At 33.7% G+C, this 22,759-nt stretch overlaps 1 pseudogene; it reads right to left on the bottom strand.

Moving 5' to 3' along the window:
* Nucleotides 1-439: 439 nt before the first annotated feature.
* LOC102886665 lies at nt 440-1,968 on the bottom strand (annotated as a pseudogene).
* Nucleotides 1,969-22,759: the final 20,791 nt, after the last annotated feature.

Below are 22,759 nucleotides of genomic sequence, written 5' to 3'. Positions count from 1 at the left end.
TGAAAAAATGCTTAAGTAAATCCTGCATGTGTGCCTTTTCCAGATTTGATATATATCTATCCCTCTCCTATCATTTCAAGTTAGGCCTTCATTTGCTTTATCCTGGATGTATCAGATACCAGTTAATTCATTTCTTCATTTGCCTTTACTTCCTTGATCTCTACGCTTTAAATAGTAAATTAGATATAATTTAGTTAGAAGGAGGTCTGTTAACTGTTCCTAATGACCAAAATGTTCAAATATTAAACAACAGTATACAGTCTACCATGAAAGAAATGTTGTTTTACTCTTAACTATTTCAAAAATAAGGAAAATTAACCCATAAAGTGAACATATAAGTTTATTGTTCAAAGGAGATGGTTGAATTAGTTTTGCTGATATTTGCCAATATTATTTTTAATCTTTGTTATTTTGCATAGTCTGGTAGTCCATGGGTACATCACTTGTAATTAGGAGCATATTTGCCTAACGAAAGTGGTTGACAAGTTGACCGTGAAAAAGGGGTAGCCGATATATCAGCTATCTTTTTCAAGGAGAACCATGGTTTGCCTGCTGGTTGCAAGTTGGAAAAAGGACCATCAGTGACTGGTAAATCAGGATATCTAGTTGGAAAAGTAGAAGGCTCCATTCTTCCAAAATAACTTCTCTGTAAGAAAGATATGATATACTGAGAAGTAGAAGTTGTGCTTATAATAAAATTCACGAAGTGGCCATTTGCTTGAGTGTAGCTGCCATGTGAGTGCATAGGAAAAGTGGTCAACTGATTCAAAACAGTGTGCTGGTCCATTACAGTTTGTTCTGATGGTCTATCTAAAGTCGATGATGGAGGACAAAATTCACTTCTGATTGGAGCCGTTGTATTAGCAATTGTCTGGCTGGTAGCAGGCTTGCTAATTGGTGACGTATTTAAATTTGTGGAAGTTGAAAATATGCTTTCTCCACATGTCAGCAACAAAACCAGAATTATGATTACCTACACTATTCTCTGTTCCAGAGTGCTTCTTGTTGAAATTGTGAGCTATTGAAGCAGCTGGAGAAGCATTTTTGATCCCAACTCTTCTTTTCAATCTGAGTAAAAGTTGAGGACAGCCTCGTTTAAAATTTGGATTTTGATAGAAGTGTAACTACAAACAGAGGAGAAAGTTATTTGCTGACACAAGGCTATAAGAAACCTAACCTCTAAATCTTATATATCAACGTTATTATGCCAATGTCATCATCACATAGACATTGTTAACTATTGTCAAAAATCACTTATTGGGAATAGAAACTTAAATATCATGGCCCTCAAGTAAAAATGGTTTCTGCATTTAAAGTAACATTGCATGCACTCTTTAAAGTGGTTTCAATATCTTTCCTTATAAGAGTTCACTGATGAGATTTAAAGTTGCTAGTAACATTTTTTATAATCCAGAATGCCCAAACAGTTCTCATTTTTGTGAAAAAAATTATAAACTTACTGGTTTTACATATTTTTATAGAATATAGCCAGAATATCAGCTAGAGAAGCAAATCTTTGAAAAGACTGCTGCACTTTACTAAATCCATAAAGGTTAAGCTATCAAACTAAACTTTTCATACTTGCAGTTTCAAATACTCTGAAAGGGGCTTTCTTTCCAGAACTTCTTTCTTAAAGAGTTCTTCATTAATCATTATACAAGTTCCATTCCCATCCCAGCAAATAGACTGAAATCGATCGCTTTCAACTATTTTCCAGAGTTTTATGGGAAAGGTCATAGATCGAAAATCATTATCTTCATCAGGTCCAGAAACACAAAATGTGTGACAAGGTCTTCATATGAAAGACCATGCAGAAAAAGTCTGAAAAGCATTTCCTGTGGATACAGACCTCAAGTCCAAGGCCCCAGTCAATGTGTGATCACACAACGGAGATCTAATGAAGGATACTGAACCAGTTGCTTCATCTTTAGAAGAATCACCTTGTATTTCTGAAGAAACATGTGCCATGTCATTAAACCTTTCTTCATCTACTTTTCTCACTGACCTAGTTTTGAACACTGCAGCCCCAAATGCTGCCTTGGCAGACCTACACTGATAAACTACCCAGGTCACCACAATGGTGCTCCATCTGAGTAGCTGTGACATAACAAAATGACTGGTCTTCTAGCAGCTTTTTAAGTAAATAAATTTTGGAGATCCGTAGAATAAAAGACATTTCATGCTTTTACACACACACTTGGTGCCTGTTAGTGTAAGGCCTGATAAATGGACAATGCACAAATAAACTGAGCAAAACAAATAAATTTTTAAGTTTTGGAATTTGAAACTGAAATTTGTGTAAAAACTTTGTATACAAAAATGGACTTGTAATTATAATTTGTGATGAAAAAACAACATAATTTGATCTTGGAATAAATTCAACAATATCAAATATTTATGCACCAGAAAGTACAAACATTGATGCAAGAAATTTAAAAAGACAAAAATAAATGAAAATACATCAGTGTTTGTAAATTGCAAATTCTAATGTTATTCAAATGTTTATATTTTAAGGTTATTAAAATATTATTAAAATGTTTATATCTATAGATTCATTGTCATCCCTAACAAACTATTAATGGCATTTTTCTGAAATAGAAAATGCAATCCTAAAACTTATACAAGAGCAACAAGAGACCCCAGACAGCCAAAGCAATTCTGACAAAAAAGAAGCAAAGTTGGAATTGTAACACCACCTGACGTCAAATTATATTTAAACCCATTCTAATGAAAACAGCATGATTCTGGCACTAAAAACAGACACATTGATTAACAAACCAGCAGAGAGAGCCCAGAAATAAATCTGTGTACATATAGTTAAATTACTTTTGACGAATGTGCCAAAATACTAAAAGGGAAAATAATAGACTCTAAGAGTTTTTGGAAACTTGAATAACTACTTGGAAAACAAAGAAATTAGATTTCTACCTTATGACATACAGAAAAGCAAACTTGAAATATATTAAATACTTAAACATAAGACCTAAAACCTAGAAGAAAACATAAAGGATAACCTCCTTGACTTTGTTCAAGGCAGTCATTTTTGGACTTGACACCAAAAGTGACAGCAACAAAAGAAAAAATAAACAAGTGGGATAATCTCAAACTGAAAAGCTCTTATACAGGAAAAAAAAAAAAGCCATCAACCAAATAAAAAAAGCAACCTATGGAATGAGAGAAAAAATTGCAATTCTTACATCAAATATAAAGTTTAATATCCAAAATAAATAAAAAACAGGTCAGTAGCTAAAACAGACAGACAAACCAACAAAAAGACACCTATTTTTAAAATGATCAGAGGATCTAAATAGACATTTCTCCAAAGAATATAGACAAATGGCCAACAAGTACAAGAAAAAGTACTCAACATCACTAAGTGGAGGAAAGGCCAGTTCAACTCTCATTGGGATATCACCACATGCCTATTAGAATATCTATTATGTGAAGAGAAGAGAAAACAAAAAGTGGCCATAATGTTAAGAAAAAGGGTGCACAGTTGGTGGCAACATAAAGCAGTACAGCCTTATAAAAGAGAATATGAAGATTCCTCAAAAAATTAAATATAGAACTACCACATGACCTTGAATTTCACTTCTGGATTAAAAAAAAAAAAGTTAAAAGTATTACGTCAACAAAGAATCTATATCCATGTTATTGCAACATTATTTATAATAGTCAAAAGATGGAAACAAAGTAAGTGTTCATATATACTAGTAAATGAATTTTAAAAAATGACACACACATATACACATATATATGCGATGTAGTAATACTTCATTGTGTACTTAAATGTTTTGAAAAAGTAGATCTTAAAAATTTTCCTGCACACTCACAAATGAATGATGGTTAATGTGTTAACTAACCTTATTGTGGTAATATTTCACAATATGTACATACAAATATATTTCACCTTGAACTTATACATTGTTTTATACCAATTATATCTCAATAAATATAGAGAAACAACAAAACGTATATGCATATCTGAACATATTTTTCCCTTCTGAGCATTTGTGTCTCCATTAAAATGTTCACATATTATATAAATGGTAAGGATGAGAACTTGAAGTATTCCAATTTAACATAAACTATAGATAACCAGCAAAAAGCTTTCTTTGGATGCAAGATAACTTTTAGTTTATCCCATTCTGAATATAACTTCATTGAAAAGGAAACTTTTTAATAATAGTGGTATATATATTTAATTTAATATATATATTTAATTTCTCAGGGAGTTAAAGATATGAACTGTTACACTGCATGTCCTCAGATATAAGGAAATACGTTATGAGTGGATTTTCGAAAATGACCATTTTGACATTTTAAGACAAACTTAGTACTAAAAGGCATATTTTAAAGCAAATGTGACATAGAATACATTTCCATTAAGGCAATGATGAGATTAGATGCAGATACATAGAAAGTAAACTTGGAGATATGATAGTGGCTTGACCAAAACCAATTTAATAACTCTAATGACTCTTTTGTCAACCTGTTGTGATAGAATTACTGTTTAAGGTTAAAATAATTTAATTAACACCTGGGTGAGTTTTAGTTATTTTTAGAGAAGTTTTCGGTTCATAGAAAAAAATGAAGAAAATACAGAGACTTCCTTTATATTGCTCCCCTTCAGCTACTGTGGTGGCCAGTCACATAGCTGGAAGCAGCAGCTGGAGAAAACCACTGAGTCACACCCCTTGGCCAACAAGGCACACTGAGTGGACAGCACCATAGCTGCTGGACAGATAAAGGCCAGAGAAATCCTAAAATCTCACCTGCCGATCAGTTAAAAGAGTGTGTTTAGTTACCTTTTCCTCATTATCATAGTAAAAAAGAAACAACCCTGAGTAGAGATTTAAATGCTAATGGGACTGGAGGCCCATAAAATAGCAGATAATTACATAGCTCAGGTGTGGGGAACAACCCACTTCAACCTACTCTTGGGAGAGAAGAGGGAAGAAGGAAGGGTGTCCATGACATTGCTGTACCTGTAATCCTCAAGAAGCCCCATCCATTCTCCTCCTGGCTGTGCTGGCTTGGTGCATCATGTTTTCACTTTAATAATCTTTCTCTCTGCAAAACTCTATGCCCACTCTCTTGATTGCTCTCCAGAGAGGGGCGAAGACCCCTGAACCAATAACAGTGTCATGTTGAGTCTCTTTTGTGTGTTTTGCTCACTTACTTAGATTTATGGTTTCAATTTTTATCCACATGGTTTCAATGTTTATCCACATGTACCAGTATTTCATTCTTTAAAAGGAAGTATTATACCTCATTGTATGTATACATCATGCTTTCTTTATATATTCTTCTGACAAGGAATATTGAATTGTTTTCACCATTTGGCTATAGTTCCCAATCTTAGAAAAAACTATCCAGTTTCTGCTCACTGGGTATGATGGTAGCTATGAGTTTGTTGTGGGTAGCATTAATTAAGTTGAGGTATGTTCCTCCTATACAGTTTGTCGAAGTTTTTTAGCACAAAAAGAATGTTGTATTATCACAAATGTTTCTTCTACATCTATTAAAAGATGATGTAATTGTTTTGTTTTTCTTAGTGTGATTAGTCACATTTATTTGTTTATATAAGTTGAACTTTCCTTGCTTCACAAGTTTAAATCTCACTTGATTCTTTGAACGTGATGCTGAATTTAATGTGTCAGTATTTTCTTGAGAATTTTGCATATATATTAATGTGTAGTGATATTGGTCTATAATTTTCTTGTAATGGTATGTACTTTTCTGGCTAAAGCTGTGTGGGTGCCACGCCTAGATGGTCCTAAGTCTAGCTATGATCCAAGATTCCAGCTAGGCATATGGCCCCAGATTTAACATTAGAGTAGTCGGGCTCCTGCACCTAAAATATGTAAACATACTTCAGCTTATTGTATCACACATGTGTGGCTGAAGGCCATTATTGTTCTCTGTGTTGAGCCATAGAGTCCCCTGGAGAGCAGAAGGAGAGAACAAAAAGGGGAGCAGGAGAAGTGCATGCAATATTGCACACCCCCCAGAATAGATTGCACTTCTCAGCTGAAGTGCATTATGCACAATAGATGGTGCCTGCCCTTTTCTTTCTCATATCTGCTTTTGGGCATTCTTCCAACTGGGTGTCTCATGACTGAAACCTTCCCTTCTCAGTCAGCCCAGTGCTGACAGTTGGCATAGCTGACATGATCAGCTTGGCCCTGACAAGCTGCCACTGTAAATGCTTTTGTGTGTTTCTCTCCTCCTCCTCTTCTTCCTCCTTCTCTTCTTCCTTCTCTTCCATCTCCTCCTTCTTCCTTTTTTCTTTCTTCTTTTTGAAAGTTTAAGAAAAATTGCTTTTAAATTATCTCCAAGTGTATGGTACAATTTACCAGCAAATACATTTGGTGATAGCCTTTCCTATATAGGGATGTTTTTGATTACTGATGCAGTTCTCTTCTTAATTGTTGGTCATTTCAAGTGTTCTATTTATTCATGACTCAGTCTTGGTAGCTTGCATATTTTAGAAATTTATTTATGCTTTTAAAGTCTTCCAGTTTGTTGGTGTATATGTGTTCATAGAAATCTCTTACAATCCTATTTTTTGGTAGTATTATTTGCAATGTCTTTTTTTATTTCTTAATTTATTTTTTATTTTATTTATTTATTTTATTCCCACCCCAGCTATACTGAAGTAAAATAGACAATTAGTGCTCATATATACATTGTATAATTCAATGATTTTTTTTCAATATAATTGGCATGGAATAATATATTAGTTTCTATTATAAAGCATAGTGACTAGATAGATCTGCACTACTCACAAAGTGGTCACCCCACTAAATCAAGTACTTCTCTTCCTCTTCATATATTTTTACAACATTTTGACTATTTTGTTTATGCTACACTTTATATATCCATGATTATTTTAAATCTATCCCTTAATTCCTTTGTCCTTTTTCGCCACTCCCAACTCCACTTCCCATTTAGTAGCCCACAGAATATTCTCTGTATCTATGAATTTGTTTGCATTTTGTTGTTGTTGTTGTTTATTTTGTTGTTTAGATTGCCCATGAATGTGAAATCATGAGGTATTTGTCTTTATCTGACCCACTTCATTCAGTGCAATACTCTCTTTTTCCATATCTTCCCTATAGTGTGTGTGTTATTAATCTGAAGTGAGTCTCTTGTAGGCAGCATCCCTATCTTTTGTTTGGAACACTTAATTCTTTTCCATTTGAGGTACTTGTTGATAAATGTGTAATTATTAGCATTCTTCATTCACAATTTTAATACTTGTTTTTTCTTCTTAGTGAAGTCCTTCCCACATATTGGCTTGGTGTCAACACATTCCTTTTGCTTATTTTCTGTCTGGGAAGCTCTTTAACTGTCCTTCGACTCTAAAGGATAGTTTTGCTGGACAAAGTATTCTGGATTGTGGATCCTGGTTTTTCCACACTATGAATGCTTTGTGCCAAGCTCTTCTGTCCTGCACAATTTCTTTAAAAAATCAGCTGCTAGTCTTATGGCTACTCCCTTGTAGGTTACCAATTCCTTTTCTCTTACACCTTTTAAGATTCTCTTTGTATTTATCCTTTGGCAATTAATTATGGAGTGCCTTTGGGTTATTTTTGGGGGGAACTCTCTGAGCTCCTGGAGTTGTATGCCTATTTCCTTCACCAAGTTAAGGAAGTTTTCCATCATTATTTCTTCAAATATATAGTAAACATTTGGCTTCCTTCTTCAGATTCTCCTATGATACAGATGTTGTCACCTTTTATTTTGTGCTGTAGCCTCCTTAAATTATTATGATTTTCTTCATTACTTTTCTTGTCATTCTGATTGTGTGTCCTTGGCTTCTCTATACTTTATGTCAGTGGTTTGATCCTCTTCTTTCTCCATTCTGTTGATTCTCTCTAATATACTCTTCATCTCAGATAATGTGTTCTTCATTTCTGACTGGTTCTTTTATAATTTCTGTTTCTATTTTTATGTTTTATCTCTTTGTTAAAGTTCTCGCTGAGTTCATCTACACTTCTCTTAATTTCATTGAGCATGTTTTTAACCAGCGTTTTGAACTCTGAATCTGGTAGGTTGCTTGATTCCATTTTTCCTTGATCTATGTCCTTTTTTTTTTTTTTAAATAATGGGTCCTATTTCTTTGTCTTCTCATTTTGGCTGCCATTCTGTGTTTGTTTCTATGGACTAAGTAAAGCTCCTAAGTCTCCCATTCTTCTTAGAATGGCTTTGTGTGGTAGGTGTCCCATGGCACAGTCCTGAGAGGGGTTCAGCTGAAGCCCAGGTTTATCCTCAGCCTGTGCCCCTATGGGGCCACCTGTTAAGATTCAGCAAGCAATCCATAGGTGCTGTGATGATAGTTGCTCCAAGAAGCCACAACAGAAACTGAGGTCACCTACCATCAGTGAGGGTTTTGGCACTACTTAGCAAGTGGTACATGACTCTGCGGACAAAATTGAATGTGGCTTGGGGTAGAGCCATGAGTGGAGGAGTTGGAGTTTCACAGAATCTTCTGAGTAGAGTGATCTCTGTTATCCAGTTTGATGACATCTCAGTCATGGCAGCACTGCATCCGCACACTGGGATGTCAATAGAAGAACAATGAATACTGTCAGCATTTGTGCCTGGGAGAAAGCCTTTCTTGGGCATTCGCTCTGACAACTCAGCATTCTCCTTAAATCCCTGGCACCCCTGGGCAACCAGCCTAGTGCTAGTGCTCAAAATGAGGAAATCTGTCACACCCAAAGCCCAGTTGTTGTAATGGCCCTTTTAAGACAAATATCAGTAGCTACTACAGTCTCACTCAGCCACTCGGGATGGAGCAGCCTCGCATCTTTGCTTCCTCTTACATTCTATCATTGCTATATAATTCTTATTCTCTCCCTAGTTATAAGGCTTCTATTCCTCTAGACCCCCAGGGGACTCTGCTTGCTGTTTGCTCTGTGTTTCTGTCTCAGCTTTGATGTGGTAGCAAGAGAAAATGAATGAAGCATCTATTATTTATGCCATTCACCAGTTTTATTTATTTTATTTATTTAAGGGTTTTTTTATTCTATTTTTTTCTAGAGTGTTATATCCTCAAATTAATATTGTCAGAATTAGAATATGTTTTAAAGAGATTTGAATTAAGTTGAGTTCTAATTAAACCCTTATTTTGGTATAGTGTTCTCCGCTAAATTTCTGAGACTTAGGCCTTAATTGCAGCAGAGCTGTAGACTAAAGTTTGGCCTAGCAGAAAAGAACAGATTGTGGAATCAAAATCATCTGACATGGCTCTGCATTTTCCCGAGAGTGTTCTGACCCTTTGGTTTTGTTTCTATTGTTTTCAGATTATTTTGTTTTATTTTATTTCCAACACTTTAGTTTTGTGTTGACAGGATTCAGTTTTCCAGTTCTCTCATTGATGACTCATACTGCAATCTATATAATCCAAGTAATTAGAGAATCTAGAAAAAATAAATTCTTGGAAACATACAAGCTACCAAATCTGAATCACAAATAATTAGAAAATCAGAACATCTCAATAACAAGTAAGGAGATTGAATCAGCTATCAAAAAACACCAATGCAGAAAACTCAAAACCAGAAGACTTATGCGTTGAACACTATCAAACATTTAAAGAAAAATGAACACCAATTCTTCCAAATTTTTTGAAAAATTTAGAAGATTGGAACATCTTATAAGGCAACCATTACCCTGATACTGAAGCTATGTGAGATAGTAGAAACTTATTGCTCAAAAAAAAATGAAAAGGCAACTTATAAAATGGGAACGATTATGTGCAAGCCATATATCTGACAAAAGGTTGATATCTGTAATATATAAAAATCCATATGTGGCATTAATTCAAACATAGTCCTTCCACATACACAGAAGACAAAGAAGACTTCTTGGTCAGCAGCCCCAAGGAGGACAGTGAATAAAGAACCCAGGGCTGTGCTTGTCCCCAAGGTCGCTTCCTGTTACTTCCGTGGGCATTAAAGCTCCTTAGGCCATTCCCATGGACATTAACTGCCAGTCTGCTCAAGGATGCAGCTCATCATGTCCTCCCGAATGCTAGGCTTGGAAGCACATTCTGTTCTCATCCCCAGGAAACTACTCTTACTCCCCTAGATAAGTAATCCCCCTTCACTCTGCTTTCCTGTGAAACAATGCCTGTTCTCTGGCAGATACTTTTCCTCCTGCTCTAAATAACCAAGTGCTGAAGCTTTTCTATATTAGGAGTAATAAATGACATGTCTCACTTTCCTGATCATTCTGGTGATTTTTTTCAGATATCCAATGCCCATGTGCAGGGTTCTGGCCCAGAATTCCTGAGTTACACCACACAACTCAGTAAAAATGCCTACAGTCAAATTAAAATGAGCAGACAACTTTAATAGACATTTCACCAAAGAAGGTATACAAATGACCAATCAGTGCAAGAAAGGTGATCAACATTATCATGCAGCATTCATCACAATAGGGAAGACATAGAAGTAAGCTAAGTATTAAATGATGTATAAATAACGATGCGAGGTATATATAAAAACAAGAGAACATAGTTCAGCCATTAGAATAAAAGAAATTCTGCCATTCAGACAAGCTTTACTAGAATTATGCTTATTGAAACAAATCAAAGACAAATATTGTAAATGTTACTCATACGTAGCATATAAAAACAACAAAATTATATAAAGTTCTAGTCTAGCTGAAGTTTTGTACATTTTATCTTTGAAAAAGTAGGTCATAGTGGTTTTATTTATTCCTTTTCTATTATTTTTCTTATCTCTGTGTTATTTATGTTTGTTCTGACCTATGTAATATTTCTTTCTGCTACCTTTGGATTTAGTTTGTTATATTTCTAGTTCTTTGAGATATAAATTAGGGTTTGTTTATTGAGTCTTTATATTTTCCTAATACATACATTTATTACTATAAACTTTCTTCTCACAACTATTTTGCTGCATTCTGTATGTTTTTCTGCTGTATTTTCACTTTTATTTGTTTTGGGATGTTGATTTCTTTTTATTTCTTTATTTACCTTCTGGTTTTAAAGATTGTATTGTTATTTTTCATATGTTTGAAAAGTTTATATCTTTTCCCTGATTTTTAATATCATACTGTGGACAGAAGTCATAGTATGACCTAATGTTATAATTATGTAATGACTTCTTTAACTCTACACAATTTTTGACTTATAGTCAGTTTTATCTGATATAAGGACAACTACCTGTACTCTTTTTTTGGTTATCATTTGCATGGAAAATCTTTTTCATCCCTTCGTTTTGATGTAGTTTGTTTTTTTAGGTCTAGTGAGTTTCAGTAGGCCATTTATAGTTGGGTCTTTTTTATTTATTAAGTCACTTTATGTCTTTTTATGGTAGAATTTAATCCATTTACCTTTAAAAAATTATTAAATAAATTATTGGCATAGTATTTTTCTTTGTAATTGCCATGATCTTACAAGATCATCTATAATATTCTAAAATAACTACTTAACTTTGCATATAAAAACACTGTTATGTCACTTCCTCCAAAATTTCTGTTATTGATACAATAATTTACATCTTTTTCTATCGTGTATACATTAATAAATTGTTATAGACTGGTAATTTTTAATTTGTCTTTTAAATTTATGCTGTAATTATAAGTATTATAACACCATTGCAATATTAAATTATTCTGAATTTGCCTGTAGGCTTAACTTTACAAAAGAGTTCTATGATTTCATGTGTTTTTATGTTACTAATTAGTGTCTTTTGTTTCACTTACAACTACCATTAGACAATTCTAGTGGTGATGAACCCTTTCAGCTTTTGTTTGTTTAAGCAAGTCTATCATTTCTTTATTTCTTAAACTTTGCTGGGTATAATATTATAGGTTGGCACTACTTTGAATGTATCTTCCTCCTCTCTCAGTTCTGCAAGATTTTTACTGAGAAATATGCTAAGAGGTCATGTAGTTTATCTTATATGTTACCAGGCAACTTTCACTTGTTGCATTCAAAATTTTCTCTTTGCCTGTGACTTTTGACGATTTAATACAACACATTTCTCTAAAGACTTTATCTTCAATTTATTTGGTGTTCTGTGTTATTTCGGGATGTGAATATTTGTTTCCTATCCAGAAACAGGAAGTACTCTGGCATTATTTATAAATAAGTTTTTTGCACACTTATTTTCTTTAATCTTTCTGGGGCTTCTACTATATGTATATCCTATATGTGTTCTTTATATTTCTCATATTTTTCTGTTTGTTCTTCTGACAATATAGTTTGACATGATGTGTTTGAGTCCACTGTTACATTCTTCTGCTTCTTTGAATCTGCTGTTGAAATCTCTTAAATAGTTTAGTTTAGTAATACTAATCTTTAGCTCCAGATTTTCTGCTTGATTTCATTGGTGGTATATATCTTTGTTAAACTTCTCATTTTATCCATGTATTGTTGTCCTATTATCATTTAGTTCTCAGAGTTATCTGACTGAACTTCTATAAGAATGGTTTGTATTCTGGGTCAAGTAACCAACAGTTTTCCATTTCTTTATGGTTATCTCCTAGAGTTTAATTTGTTCTTTCGATTAGTGTCATGTTTTCTTGATTTTTTTATTTCCTAGACCCTCATTGATGTCTTCAGATCTAAAAAGATAGTTACTGACTGGCTCCAAGGCAGAAAGACCTTCACTAGACAGCCCGACAATAAATTCTAGAAGGCTCTAAGACATCTAGAATAAACGTGCCAGCTCAGCTCCTCCTGTACCCCTTTAAAAAAATTTGCTTTCAGTACTACTAAGACATAATAAACATATATTATTGTGTCAGTTGACTATAGAGAATGTGAGCATTTGGTACACATACATATTGTAAGATGCCACAATAAGGTTAATTAACATATCTATCATTTCACATAATTATTATTTGTTGTTTGTTGCTGATGTATGAGAATAATATTAAAAATTAGCTTTCATAGCAATGTTGAGGTATACAATACAATATTGTTAGCTATAGTCACTATGCTGTACCTTAATTCCCTGAAAGTACTCTTCTTAAATCTAAAAGTTTCTACATTTGACCAACATCTACCCATTGCCTGAACCGTCTTGCATTAGCAAATACCATTATACTGCTTATCTTTAAAAAAAAAAAAATCTTAGTTGTTTTCTTTTCTATTATTTTACCAGTTCATGTTTTATTTCTTTCCACTCTAATATTGCTTATCTCCTTTCATCTGCTAGCTTTGAGTTATAATTTTTAATTTTCTATTCCTTGAGTGATAAAGTTAGGTTGTTTATTTAGGTATTTCTTTTCAAATGTAGGTATTTGTCACCATAAACTTTCCTTTTAGCACTGTTTTTGTTACAGCTCATGTTTTGGTGTGTTGTGTCTCTCATATTTTTGAAGGCATTTATTATTATTATTATTATTATTATTATTTATAATTTATGCCTATAGCACCTGCTTTTCCTACATGGTCTCCCATACAAGTACTAACCAGGCCTAACCCTGCCTAGCTTCCGAAATCAGACATCAAGCTTGTTCAAGGTGGCATGGACATAAACCCCAAGGCTTTTTTAAAATTCCCCTTTGGTTTTATCTTTTGCCCATTGAATTAAGGAGTTTATTGTTTAATTTCCACAGATTATGATTATCCAGTTTTTCTCCATTTATTAATTCCTAATTTTATACCACCATGGTCACAAAAGGTATTTTACATGATTTCAGCCTTTGAAATATACTTCTGTATTTGTCCATTGGTCTAAGGGATAGTTCAAGATCAAAGTTTTGTTATTGATTTTCTCTATGGCTGATAAAACCATTGTTGAGAGTGGGGTACTGAAGTTCCCTACTTTTGTTATAATGTGTTTATAATTTCTTAATGTTTTATGAATACATATTTACAATTGTTATATCCTCTTGATTAATTAATGCCTTTATTATTATATAATGACCTCCTTTGTCTCTTGTGACAGTTTCTTTAAAATTCTATTTTGTCTTTCAGAAAATATAGCTACTCATATGATCTTTCAATTTCCAGTTGCATAGAATATCTCCTTCTATCACTTTGTTCTAATTCCATGTGTGTCCTCCTTAAAACTAAATTGGGTCTCCTGTACACAGCACAAACTTTGGTTTTGAATTTATTTTTAATCTATCTAGCCACTCACACTTTAAATTAGAAAATGTAAACCATTTACAGTAAAATTAATTATTTTTTCTTTTTTTATATTTTAATCACAGTTGTTAGTCAATATTATTTTATTATATTAATTTCAGGTATTCAGTATAGTTGTTAATGTTTATATGATCGGCAAAGCAATCCCTCCCAATTAGTCTAGTACCCACCTGACACCATACGTAGTTATTACAATATTATTTACTATGTTCACTGTGCTGTACTTCACATCCTTGTGACTTTCGTAACTACCAATTTGTGCTTCTTAATTCCTTTCCCTTTGTCATCTAGTTCCCCAACTTCCTCCCATCTGGTGACCATAAATTTATTCTCTGTATCTAGGAGTCTGTTTCTGTTTTGTTTGTTCATTTATTTTGCTCTTTAGGATACACATACTGTTTTACATAGTGTCTATACCAATTTATAATTGATACACTAATTGGTTAACCAAGAATACACAAGAAGAAACAGGATTTAGCATTTGAGACTGGTATGACTTTCTCTATCATCTTCTCAGAGTATTTTATCTCTACCTACCACAACAAATTTCATTCAAACTATCACTTTCCCTAGATAGCCTGTTTTATGACCCATATTTCAGGAAACCCTGTATCTTTAAGTCCTTTTAGCACTGTTTTTGTTACAGCAAGCCATTATCATGGCTTTCTAGTTGCTGGGTTTTCACCAGTAAATCTTTTATGTAAAGATGTGTTATGAAATTTAATGACAGCATAAAGTGTCAAAGAGAGGGTCTTTTTATTTCCCTAATCTCAGACCAAATTGAATTCTTACTTTTCCTAATGTAGAACCATCTTAATTTAAAATCCTCTGGAAAGTTCTCAGCCTTAAAAGATGTCCCATTCTAGTCTTTGGTCCTGACATGCAAATGAAGTTGGATGACAGCTGAAAGCAGAACCTGTGAACATTAGTGGCCCAAATGCTTCTCTATCCAGAAACAGAGTGAGGATCTGAATCTATAGTTAACTCTTTTTAAGTAAGGTGTTTATATATTTACCTCCTCACTCTGTAATGCACCAATCATGCCAATAAAAAAAGAAAGAAAATTTTGATTCAAAAGGAAATCAAATTAATTCATCTGTATAGAACTGAAGAACCATAAACTCTTCTGTAATTCCTTGCCACCCTATAGTCCCCAATCCATATACTATTCTTATCTCATTTCCTAATGACACAGCCTGATTTGCGGTAGTTGACCCCTGCTCAATATTCTTTTCAATCTTATTGTATTGTGACTTGTAATTTCTCTTTGCAGCTATGTTTAGGACAACTTAATGTTATAAATAGATATTTATGTTTAGATAATTAACATAGGTTTGGTTATTTCCAGGCTATTATGAGTCCCTTTACGTATTTCCCCAATTTCTTAAAGCCAACTTAGACTCTATAGACTTTACTCAAGCCTCTACCCATTTTTATATATTGATGACCATTTCCTCTGTACCCAAACTAAGCAGGGTTGTTTCACAGACACCCTTATTTTCCTAAAGGCAAAACTAGCTGAATGAGGCCATATGTCTTCTGTCTAACCTTCGGTGGAGGGCAAAGTTACCTACTTAGTACATGAGCTATTTTAGGACACTCAAAGACTCACCACAAAATGCCTTGTGTCGATCCTTTGATCCTTCGGCCAAAAGGAAAAGAGCCAATGGTGTAAATGTCTAGAGGCCCATGGCTACTGCCATTGATAGATTCCTAATCCTATTATCCTTGCTAAACTTCTATATGCTCTCCTTTCTGATGCTAGCTCAGAACCCACATCCTGGCCCTTAGAGCCATGGACTTCCTGTGAAGCCTTAAAATAAACATTGCCACACTCCCAGCTCACCCTGTTTTATAAACCTCTTTACCTATACACCATAAATGTAACAGAATTTCTGCAGGTAACTTAGGATGACCCTTCTCTCTTACACATATCCCATAGCAAAGTTCTCATGTCAGTTACACCGTATCTCCACAGAAATGCCTCCATACCTGTACACAGGGCAGCAGATGCTGACTTAATTGACAAAACCAGTACTACCATGTTAGGTTCCTCCAATTAAGTTCGTGCCCTGTATGCTATACTGCTCTCTTACAAGTGCAGGAGACATTCGTATACTACCACCCTATATGATGGCACACCACCAAGAATATATTTGCGCTATGAACAGGCTCCGTTAAATGATTCTTCCATCAGCTTATATTGTTGTAACTCCGCAAATCTGGCTACTCCATCATTTCTACATGATCATGCAGAGCTCAACTTCATCCCATGATTGCCTTGCAGCGACAGACAATAAAGAGTTATATTGTAGTTTCCCCACACAAAACACTTAAGTTACAATCTGCCCACTATAGAGTCAGCCCAAGACACTGAAGTCACTATTGCACAGTAGCAACAATTTATACCAACTTCAGCTATGCCTTTGCAGTCAATCATGCAGTTAGTCCAGGTTAGATATTCCGTAGGTTAACTGCTGCAAGTATTCCTATTGCCAACGGGCTTCTAACAAACACTCCATTGTTGTCACCATTCTCCTCCTTACTGAACATGTTGTTATTCATTGCCCAGTTCATATCATGGAATCTGACAGTGTTTCTCTTGGACTGATAGGGGCGACCAGGCTGCTAAAAATGCAGCTGACAATCAATTGCCTCTCTCCATTCTCAACTCTATTTATAAAAACCTTCCTTTATGACAAATGAACAGTGGTAATAATCCAGCAAATTCTCTACAATCTGGAAAAGACAAATGGACACAAATGGATGCCAAACAATTGCACGCAGCTTGTACACCAAGCCAAGGGAACTCTTGGCACCTCTCACCTTTTGACACTTTTGTTTGCAGTTATTGCCATCATTTGGGACATAAGTGAAGAGAGAAGATTATTAACAAATTAAAAATATTACTGTCTCTGTGCTGACATCCACATCAAGTTATTTTCCAATCTATAGTGTGGAAATCTCATCAAATTTATGAAACCAGCATATCTCAGAGAATCCTGGGTGTGCCCCTTGTTGCACTGTGAATAGATTTTATTGAGTGCCTCGCACTTTAGGCTATTCTCTCTGTTGTTGAGTGTCTGTGTATTTAGTGTCTGGACTGAATGTTATTCTACTAAGGTACTGACATCTTAATGGTAAAGAAATTAATAACCAAGATTATTCCTCATTATGGCATTCTTTAGTAGATTGAATTTTAAAAAGAAACTCATTTTAGAGCAGAAATAAACCATCTGTTAGCAAAAAGTCTTGTGAACCCAAGAAAACTTTATACCCCATGCTACCCTCAATTACCAGGGCAAGTGGAACATAAAAGTCTAGACATAAAAAGGATTTCAAAACATATGTTAAAAACTGAAATTTAATGGTTAGGAGCATTACCCTCATTCTTATAAAACTTTAAATGATCAAGATAGTACACTTAGATTGACCCCCTTCTGAAGGAGTTTTATATATTTTGTGCCTCCTAGTATCCCTAAACCTGGACTAAGTGGACATTATGGACTTGAATAAACAACTGGATCCTATGACTAGGTATGTACAAGTACTAACTAGTATTTACTTTATTATCACTGCACTTGCTCATCAAGAAATGCTGAGAGGAGTTGTTTGAGGTAAAATAAAAAGATGTTAATTAGTGACATGAAACAAAATAGACAATGCACTAATAAAGGTATGTATATAGTCAGATACAAAATATCTAATACTCTAACATATAGGTGTGTTAACGAATTAATTCTAAAGTTTAAAGGAAATAATTATTGAAATAACTATTGCTGCAATATTTGTTAATGAATACATATTATAAAGAGATGAAAATTATGACATCGACACATAAAATGTAGAAATGGGTAGGAAATTTTGTATGAAATAAAGTTGTTTGTTATTAGCTTAAAATAGACTATTATATCTATAATTTATTTCAAATAACCATCAGGATAACCACAGAACAAAAACTATAGTATATACACAATATAAAAAGAAGAAAATTAAAATATACTACTACTATCATAAAGTATACTGCTTCAGAAAATCATCAATTCATAAATGAAGATGATGATGCAGAAAGAAGGAGAAAAATGAATACAACACAGTCACAAAACAGTTAACAAGACGGCAAGAATTCTTCCCTATTGATAATTACATTAAATGTAAATAGATTATAAACTATTATCCATAGACATAGTAGAGTAGGTGATAGGTTAAAAAGAAAGAAAGAAGAAAAGAACCAATTCTGTGCTGCCTACAAGAGATTTACTCCAGCTTCAAGTCCACACTAACTTCCATGCAAATGAATACCAAAGACAGCAGATGTAGCTATGCATATATTAGACAAAAGAGACACAAAGGCAAAACTGTAACAAGAGATATGGAAGGTCAAATCGTCAAGGATATACAGCAATCATAAATATATTTGTACATCACATCAGAGCACATAAAATATACACCAAATACTAAAGGCATGAATGAAGAGAGTAAGCAGTAGTAATACAATACCATTACGTGACTTCAATAACCTACTTGCAACGATGAATAGTAATCCATAACACTCCACCCCATCAGTAAGGATATAAAATATATCTTAGGTGAAATGGACTTAACGGTTATACATAGTCAGTCCAACAGCAGCAGAGTAAACATTCTTGTTAGGCACACATTGACCATTCTTCAGGATAGCTCACATGTGAGTCCACAAAACAAGGGTTAGCAAATTTTTAAAATTTATATTATACCAAGTCTCTTCTCCAAGTAAAATTGTATGTACTAAAAATCAATAAAAAGATAAAAACTGGAAAATTTACAACTATGTTGAGATTAACACACTCCTGCACAAACAATAATTCAAAGATAAAACAAAATCTTGAAACAGAAACATGAAAACATAACATGCCAGAAGTTATAGGATATAATCAATACTGTTTTAACGGGGATGTTTAAGCAATAAATGCTCAATGAGAGAGGGGAAAAAAACTCAAGTAAATAACTTAATTAAACACATGGAACTACAAAAGAAAATAAAACCAAGTCCAAAGTGGTCAAAAAGCTAGTTATAACAATGAAAATAAAATAAAATAATACAATACAATAAAATAAAAATAAATAAAATAAAAATAACAACAAAATTAAACTTTTTAAAAAATAAATAAAATTGACAAATTCTTAAGAGAATAAACAAGAAAAATGATCAAGGACTCAAATAAATAAAACTATACATTAAAGAAGAGACAATACCACTGATGTGAAAGAAATGCAAAGGAGTTTAAGAAGCAACTATAAACAATTTTATGCTAACAAATTGGAGACCCAAAATATATGAGTAAATTCTTGGAGACACAAAACCTATCAAGACTAAATCATAAAGAAATTAAAAATCTATCACCAATCAAAAATCTCCCAACAACAACAACAACAAAAAATTAAAAACAAAACAAATAAACAAGAAAAAAAACCCAGAACTAGATGACATCATGAGTGGTTTCTACCAAACATTTAAGGAAAGAAATAATGCCATTTTTTTCAAACTATTGAAAAAAATAAAAAAGGAAAAGGTGATAATTCTCCCAAACTTATTTTCTAATTTTCTTGGTATCACCCTGATACCAAGGTTGCATAAATATATCAACAGAACCAGAAAAGAACGGTGAAAGAAAAGAAACTACAGGACAATATCATTGATTGACATAGATACAAAATTTCTCAACAAAATATTACAAAACAAAATTCAAAAATCTATTAAAAGGATCATACACCATTATCAAGTGGGATTTATTCCAGGGATAAAAAGATAGTTTATCTTCTTCAAATCAGTAAATATGATATATTATTTTGACAAAACGAAGGCTTGAAATTCTATGATCATATTAATAGATGCAGAAAAAGCATTGGACAAAAAACAATGTCAATGACTAAAAAGAAAAACTCTCAACAATGTTGGTATTGAGGAACTGTATCTCAACAGAGTAATAGTCATCTATGATAAGCCCACAGCTAGAATTATCCTCAGTGATAAAAAAGATTTTCCTCTACAATCAGGAAGAAGAAAAGAATGATCACTTTCACCACTTTTATCCAACATAGCACTGAAAATTCCAGCCAGAGCATTTAGGCATTAAGAATAAAAAATAAAAGCCTTCTAAATTGGAAAGAAGTAAAACTGTCTCTATCTGCCAATGACATGATCTTCTGTATAGAAAACTATAAAGATTTCACCAAAAAATTGCTGGAATAAATAAAACAGTTGAATTGCAGGACAGAAAAACAATATACAATAAATAAATGTGTTTCTATATGCTAATAACAAAGTATCAGAAAGAAATCCACTTGAGCATCACAGCTCCAAGATATTTTCAGCATTTTCTCAGGTTTTTGAATTCATGATTCAGAAAAGGTGGTTCTTAATATCTTCATGGTATTGGCTACAGCACAATTTTTGGAAACATTCCAGTCTGAAGTTAACAGCTTAGTCTCAGATATGTTCCAAATTCTAATGTCATGATATTCTGGCTGCCCAGCAAGAGGCTGCTTGTATAATCATTGGTGGAAAATGTGGCTGATACATAACTTAGATGGGATAAATAGTGTCTAATACCTTTTGAAAGACAAGATAAACACAGTCTGATAGATAAATAATGCTTATCCATTTTACTGAAATGACCTATTCTTAGAATTTACAGATTGGTTTAATGGGATAATGGGAAGTCTTAAGATTTGTTCTTTTCTGCTTATTTATTATTTTATTCTGTCTCTCCACTTGCAAGTCTCTTGAAGCTCAGCTGCTATCCCACATATTGTCTCCCTTGCCATCAACTTGACGTTTAATATGTAAAACTTCACATGAGGTGTCAGATGGAGAAAATGTTGATCAGAATATATCATACAAAATGTGCCACTCAGATATAAGGATTACTTTCAGCTGAAGGAAATTGAGAAAGATAGGCACATAAAGAGCTCTCTGTTCCTTTGCCTACCTGCCTAAAAACAAATCATAAAATTTCCCTGTGATGGTGTTCCTGCCACACCTATCATCAGTGTTAATAGAATAGCACCAAGAAAAAGTTTACACAAATAAAACTTATCTACTATAAGTTTTTTCATATATTAGTCTTTCCACATTTTGTCAGTTTTCTTCCTCTGTCTTCTGACTTCTCTTTAAAGTTGATGTCCATTTCCCAAAGACTATAAAGCCTTCAAGCCTAGCTTCTCTTTGAAGGTTTTCTCTTCTCTCTAAATAGTTCTAAAATGTGAAACAAAACCTTTAAATTAAATAGATTTGTATGTTATTTTGCCTTAAACTCTCTGTTGTCAGTTGTTATGTAGGCCTAGACACTGAACCTTAGACAGTAGGCAAAAAAATTTCCTCCCTTAAGAATAAAGCATTCAATCTGATTAAACTAATTAGCCTGAACAAATGTTCAAAGATATTAAATACACTGTCACCCAGAATCTTGCTTACTATAACTCTTGAGTTAGGGATATCCACTAGTAATATTTTTCATGCTTCTACTGCCAAATCATCCTATAGGTTTCCCATGATCTTTTTACTATTGGAAATAAAGTTATAAGTGAATTTAAATAAAACCAGATGAGAGAATAAATCACAGAAAATCCCAGAAGCTTCTCTAAAGTTAGTCATTAAAACTCTTGTCATTTCAATCAACTGTCCTTACTAACATATTAGTTAGGAACAATAAAAAACACAGAACTAACTGGATGTGAGAAAGAGAGGCAGAGAGAGACAAAGAGATTGACAGAGACAGAAAGATACAGAGAAACAGAGAGACAGAGACAAAAAAGAGACCAAGACATAGAGAAAGAGTAAGACAGAGAGAGATATAAACAAAAGAAGAGGAAGAAAAGAATGGAAAAATAAGGAAGAGAAATAGGAAGAGGTGAGAAAGAGGGAAAGAAAAAATGGGGGAAAGGTAGTGGGGAAGTGAAGAAGAGAAAGAGAGGGAGAGAAGCAGAGGGAGAAGGTGAACAAGCGGAGGAGAATATAGATGAAGAAGAGGGAGATGGATGGGAAGAGGGAGAAAAGGAGAGTAAGGAATGGAAGAAAGTAAAAAAGGAGTAAAAGAAGAGAACGTGAAGCAGAGGAGGAGGCAGAGGTAAGAAAAGGGGGAATGAAGGGGAAGAGAGAAATGGTTGAAAAGGGGGAGGAAGAAGGTGAGAAAGAACGGTAAGGAGGGAGAGGGCAGGGAAGAAATGGGGAGAGGTAAGGTTTGAGAAAAGAGTTGTATTTAGGAATTGACTCACATGAGTTCAAGGACTGTCAGTGCCTATATCACAGGGCAGGCTTCAGATCCACAGAAATGTAGATGTTTTCTGGAGTTTGGTGGATGTCTGTCTTCAGAATTCCTTTTTCATTTGGGGATCTCTGCCTTTTGCAGTAAGGCATTATACTGACTTTATATTGACTAAAGGGGTCCCCATTTAGTTTGTGGATAATAATCTATTTTATTCATAGTTTACTGAGTTAAACTTTATGTAAATATATGTATATTAAATATCTAATACATACGTTTCATGCAGTATCATGAGGTATACAAAGGAGAAAGACTTGATGGTTAAAAATATTTCTATTTTGCTGTATATAAACCAGTTGTTTTAAATACAGCAAAA

The sequence above is a fragment of the Pteropus alecto genome, unplaced genomic scaffold, assembly GCF_000325575.1.
Source record: "Pteropus alecto unplaced genomic scaffold, ASM32557v1 scaffold836, whole genome shotgun sequence".
In the NCBI taxonomy this organism is placed as follows: Eukaryota; Metazoa; Chordata; class Mammalia; order Chiroptera; family Pteropodidae; genus Pteropus; species Pteropus alecto.
The sequence above is the reverse complement of the archived record's forward strand: the minus strand, read 5'-3'. Positions and strand labels throughout refer to the sequence as shown.